Source organism: Prionailurus viverrinus, chromosome D2, assembly GCF_022837055.1.
Source record: "Prionailurus viverrinus isolate Anna chromosome D2, UM_Priviv_1.0, whole genome shotgun sequence".
In the NCBI taxonomy this organism is placed as follows: Eukaryota; Metazoa; Chordata; class Mammalia; order Carnivora; family Felidae; genus Prionailurus; species Prionailurus viverrinus.
In genome coordinates, this window is record NC_062571.1 from 69,989,678 (window position 1) to 69,995,677 (window position 6,000).

A 6,000-nucleotide genomic window follows, 5' to 3' on the forward strand; every position below is an offset into this window, starting at 1 on the left:
ACCAAACGAGCCACCCAGGTGCCCCAACTTGTTTCTTTATACAGTTCCCTTGTCTGTTAAATGGGTTGACACCTCCTAGTTTGAGGACTGAGTTAAAAAGCGTAAGAGCCCTCAGAACAGTGCCAGGCAGCTAGAAGGTGCTCTGTCAGTGTTACCTGTTATTGCCAGTAAGAGTCTCTTGGGTGCCGGACACTGCTGGGCTGGAAGCAAGGCCCCTGGCTTCACAGAGCTGCCAGTGCGAGGCAGTGGATGAGGAAACAAGCCATCATGAGACGACGCGATTGGGGGTTCAGTGAGGTGAGGTCCAGGGGATCCTAACCTAGTCCCAGAGGAAGAAGCTTTACTCAGAGACCTCACTAATCTGTTGACTTGGCCAGAGCAGGGGGCAGGGAAGGGAGGAAGTGTTCCGAGCAGAAAGGGTAACATGCAAGAAGGCTGCCATGGTGGGTGCAAAGAATGAGTGTCCGTGTGGAGAACAGAGATGGGAGAACAGTGAGAGAGGAGGAGCAGACTCAGGCCATCCGGATGATGGTAAAGGGAGAAAGTGCTCCCAAAAGAGCAGGAAGGAACCAGGTCCAGGAGGTACAACTCCCCGCTCTGGGTTTGTCCTCCCTCTTGCCATTTCCCTTAAAATTGTGAGGGGGGAGGGGACTTACTTTGACAAGCGCCTCAGACCATTACCCCAAATAGTCTCAGGAAATCCAATGGGGCCTCTGCCGAGAAAATCTCCCTCCCCCCCCACGCCCCCCTCCCGCAGAGCCGGTTTGCGGGGCGGGGGGTGGGGGGGCAAAGCCAGGAAAACAGCCTGCCAAAGCTGACACAGCACAAGCAACCCAGGTACAACAGTTCACAATGAAGACAACCTGGATGGAAACATGTGGAAATTAAGACAACCACTACGGCCAGAGAGAGGAAATGCAGTAATCGAAAATGCACAGCAAAAAAACAAAAAGAAAGAAAGAAAAAAAACCAACAATTTTAATGCTGATTTACTATGAAAGCGTTGTTTTCCACCCAAATAAAATGATGTTTTCCTTGTTTTGGCATCATATCCTCCCCTCCTCGGGCACCTCCAGCCAAATGTAACAATTAGAGGGGACGTTTCCATCCTCTTCCCAGGTGGGTAAATCCCTGCTGGCATCATGTGGAGCCCAGAGCCCAGCTTGCATTCTTAGCGAGGAAGCCCTTTGACTTGACCTCTCAGCCCAAGCGCAGAAAACATCGCCGAGCTGGGGCCATGAGGGGCGTGAGAACCGAGAGTGCACATCACACACAGATCCCAGGCAAAGCGGGAAACAAATTCTCATAAATGAGATGCTCGGCCCCATTTTTCTCTCTGTGGTCAACATCACAAGGATTGGTGTCACCAAGCAGAACCTTCAGGGGACCTTGTCCCATTTGCAAATCACATCAGACAATGTTTCAAGCTAAAGCCACCAGATTCTCATAATGCCCAAAACCCTACTGGGACTTTGGGGTTTTGAGCCAGAGGGAAGGATGACAGACATACCAAGGGAGTGGACAGACCTGGAGAAAGGTTTCCCAGGGAGCAAAAGCCTGCAGATGTGAATGATACATCGCGATCATGCTCACGCCTCTCTCCAGCTGCAAATAACTCACACCTTGGCCTTGCCTTTTGTAGAATTTCAAGATTTCTTTTTTCTTGCACATTCTTTTTCCATTTCCTCTGCCTCTCCTGCTCTCCACTCTGCACCCCAGACCTCCACCCTACCCCCTTTTCGAATGCCACGACATCCTAGGAAATTAGACCCCCCCCCCCCCCCCGCCAAATTACCTTTAATACCTGTATCCTTGACTCTGTGGTGTTTAAGGAATTATTTTCAACCAGCTGATTAGCAAAGCTGATGGAGACTCTGGAGAACACAGCCCCCGCCTGGGTATGGAAGTGGACAAAGCTCCTCTGGGTGTCTGTTTGTATAGCTGGAGACTGAAGGACTTTGGGTGTTCTGTAGTAACCTCAGAAAAAGTCCCTAGGCAGCAGTAAACTCTCCCAGCATGGTTTTGAAACACCGCAGGAGAAGGCCTCTTTAATCAAATAATAACTAGTCGGAGATAAGGCCTGCTAGTCTGAGCTCAGCCAGCCAATCAGCTGCTTCCTTCCGACTGCAAGGACAAACAGACCCAGGCTTCTGGAGTGAGTTTCAGGGCTTGTTATAATTTAATGATTCTGTGGGTGGTGTCTTCTTGGCTTAGCCTGATGAGGATTTTCTGACCAGGGAGTGAGCCTCAGGAGCTCAGGAGCCTCATTCTCACTGGATGAGCCTGACGCAAGTTGCTGTCACTGAATATCCTGAGCGATCACGTGGGGCCCCCAGTTCCCAGACTGGATGCTTCCATGTTGCCAAGAGAGTTCTCACTGCGGCCAAGAAAGCAAGCCTGAGTGGGTCTGAGCAGGGCTGGCTCATGGGGGGTAAGCGTATTTGGCACCAGATGAGCAACTCACGGACTGTGACCCTGAAGAAGTCATGTGAAGACGCTAGTGACCTGCTCCCATGTGTTGGAGATGCCTTACATGCATTTCCTTGGACCCTTAATTAGCAGGGACTTTGAGTTTCTCTACAATCTTCATCCTTCCGTGCCCCCCCTCCCCTCTCATGCTGTCAGTTCTCGGTTGGGCCTCTGAGGCCTCATGAAGAGGGTGGGTGCTGGGAGTTAAGCAAGACTGAGAGTGGATAATGGCCCTGCAGCTTTCTAGCCCTGTGACTTTGAACCTGTCACTCAGCCCCTTCCGGGCTAAATGACTTCAAGGATTCAATGGGAGAAGTTCCCGTCAGATTCTTATCTGCCCCTAAGAAATGTAAAAAGACCCTTAAATGGTATTGACCTACTAGAGCTCCATAGGTAAAGGAAATTCTGGGGGACCCCTTTGTTATGCAAATAATGCTTAGCCACCAGCCGAAAGAAACCCCTTCCCATTAGCAGTCATTCCGCCTTAGAACCCCACCCCCACCTCCTCCATCAACCTTTCATTCAACAGATGTTTACTTTGATCTACTGTATCAAAGACTGAATTAATCACTGGGAGGAGGGGGACAGGAAGGAGCACCCTGGTGGACTCCCCTGCCCTCAGGAAACTGTCACAGCTCAGGAGGCAGGAGTTTATTATAAAGAGTCCTTTGTGCAATCAAGCCAAAGGAAGGGGCCAGTGAAGGCAGCTTGTCACAGAGGGTTTGGGTCTGTCCAAGGGCAGCAGGGGAAAGCCAGCAATGGTAGACAGGAAGTGGACTCAAGTTAGAGGGCCAAATAGAGCCAAACCATCTCCAAGGGAACTCCCTACAGGGCTCCGACTAGGGGAAGAAAGAGGAAAAGCAAAGGTGTGTGTGTGTGTGTGTGTGTGTGTGTGTGTGTGTATCAGCCTCCTTAAGATATAATTTACATCCCATACAATTCAACCATTTAGATGATATAATTCAATGATTTCTAGCATATCCACATAGCTGTGTGGTCATCGGCAGAATCAATTCGAGAACAGTCCATCACCCCAAAGAGAAACCCCTTCCCATTAGCCATCATTCTTCATCCCATGCCCCTTCCTTACCTCTACCAATTCTAGATAACCACTGATCTACTTAGTGTCTCTTATGGACTTGCCTGTTCTGAACATTTCATGTAAAGGAATCATATACTATGTGGCCTTTGTGACTGGCTTCTTCCACTTGGCATCACATTTTCAAGTTTCACTTCATTCCTCTTTATTACTGAATAATATTCCATTGTGAAAATACACCACAATTTGTTTATCCATTCATTCATGGGCATTTGGATAGTTTCCACATTTTTGCTGTTACGAACAATGCTGCTATGGACATTCATGTATAAGTCTCCACTCCCCTTTAGCCACAAATTCACAACCCCATAGCGGAAAACCAAGAAGACAACAAAGCAGGTGAGAGAGCTAGCCTTCGAAGGGTTTGTCTCCAGCTAGAAGTTAGGATATCCTAGCAGTAGCTGAGTCTGATATGTGCACAGGTTTTTACAATGTGGAAGCACCATCACACATTGCCACTTGTGTAATTGCCCTCACAATCCTAGGCATGAGGGAGGCATTATTTTTATTGCCATTTTAAAGATGACACCATAAGAAATAAAGTTTCAGTAACTTGCCAAAAGTCACCCATCCAAAAATCGAAGCCAGAATTAAGTCCTATGTTTTTTTCTAGCTCCATCTCTTCGCACACAAAATGGGTCTTTAATCTTCTCTTACATTCTCAGTCTGGCTTCCAAGATGTACTTCAAGGAGGAAAAAAAGAAAGGAAGGAAGGAAGGAAGGAAGGAAGGAAGGAAGGAAGGAAAAGAAAGAAAAAAGAGCTTAGTTATTATTTATAGAGAAAATGGCAATTAGACCAACAAATAGGTGCTATCATCCACATTTTAAAAATGTATACATTCCACTCAGAAAAATTAAATATCTTTTCTAAAGACACAGACCTATTCAAAGACAGATACGTGATTCCCAAACATGGGCGAGATCAGCTTGCTTCCTTGCTGACATTTAACTGAGAGCAGTAGAGGTCTTGATTGTTCAGGTGGGAGGAAGGGTAACCTTGGAGGAGGCACCGCAGGTTAGGATAGACCTAGGTGAGGGAGATGCCATGCATCACGGGGTAGATTAGGGAACATGAAAGCCTGAAGATGAGGAGAAAAGATGGCTGTGAAGACAAGAGCGGGAGATAAAACAGAGAGAAGGTGGGGAGAGTCCTGTTGAAAGGTTGGCCATGTTCCCAGCCTTCCTGTGGCCAGCAATGTTTCATCCAAACCCTAAGGTCACTTGATAAACAATACAAACAGATGTTCTGGATGGAATGATGTGGGGAAACATGAGCCAGCAACAGCAAGTGTGGTGATAGGGCTACAGAGCCCACCCAGCTTCTTATCACCTGTCTAGCCCCAGCCAAAGAGCACAGACCTGGCAAGCACCACCTACGGGGGATCCTCCCAGAAGCAGGAGGGCAAAGCTCCCTGTGGGGAGAGAGGAGGCAAAGCCGGTGATGGGCATGGCCATAGCTCACCTCTGAAGTAGAGATTCCAATGCAAAGTGCTTCAACCTGAGAGTCGGGAACATGGGATGAACAGAAGGGGTGTGAAAGGACAGGAAGTATGGAACCAGCCAGGAACCTCATGGCTTCTAGATCTTGACCCATTGCAGCAAGATCGTGCCAACTGCACTTGCTTTCCTTGGGTCCATTACTTGCTGACTGCAGTACAACACCAGGAAAACTGCCGGAAAGAGCCAGTTAGAAAACTCTCCAAGATATCAAGTGGTGCCAAGCCAGTTCCAGGCCCCTCATATCTCTGATCTATCTATAGGACCCACTCATGGAAGATGAAAGGGTATCTTTAGATCTGCTCCCACTTCAGGGGGAGAACCAGAGAATACTGGGCATCAGGAAAAACAAGGCAAGCACCCATCAGTAGGTTCAACTTGGTGAAAAGAAACAATATCTGTTGTCACCTACCATGAGCCAGGTCCTGGAAAACCCTATAGGGTAGGAATATGTACACCCATCTCAGAGAATGAAATAGTAGAGCTCAGAGAGGTTAACTAAGTTGAAGTCATGCACTTAATATGTGGTGCAGTAGGGACTTAAGCCTAAGGCCATCTGACTCCACAAACCCATGATCTTTCTGGGAGTTCACGTTAGCACTCATAAGAGAGTTCTTTTTAATTTTAATGTAATCTTATTTATTTGAGAGAGAGAGAGAGAGAGAGAGAGAGAGAGAGAAAGCACAAGTTGGGGAAGAGGGGCAGAGGGAGGAAGAGGGAGAGAATCTCAAGCAGGCTCCATGCTTAGTAGCATGGAGCCCGACATAGGTCTTGATCCCACAACCCAGGATCATGACCTGAGCCAAAACCAAGAGTCAGACACTCAGCCGACTGAGCCATGCAGGCACCTTAAGAGAGTTCTTAGATTCATTGCCTTTTTGTCTCTCACAAGCTGCCACTTATTCCCATTCTCCCTCAGTGATTTTTCCAGCATT

The 6,000-nt window shown here is 47.9% G+C and overlaps 1 protein-coding gene across 1 annotated transcript in view; it reads right to left on the reverse strand.

Annotated features, from left to right (window-relative positions):
* The window catches only part of GPAM (glycerol-3-phosphate acyltransferase, mitochondrial), a 63,680-nt gene extending 61,720 nt beyond the window's left edge, over positions 1–1,960 (reverse strand). The window contains exon 1 of the mRNA XM_047825907.1: positions 1,796–1,960. The gene's annotated coding sequence lies outside the window, so the exon portion shown is untranslated. The remainder of the gene's footprint in view (positions 1–1,795) is intronic.
* Between the last annotated feature and the right edge of the window lie 4,040 nt (positions 1,961–6,000).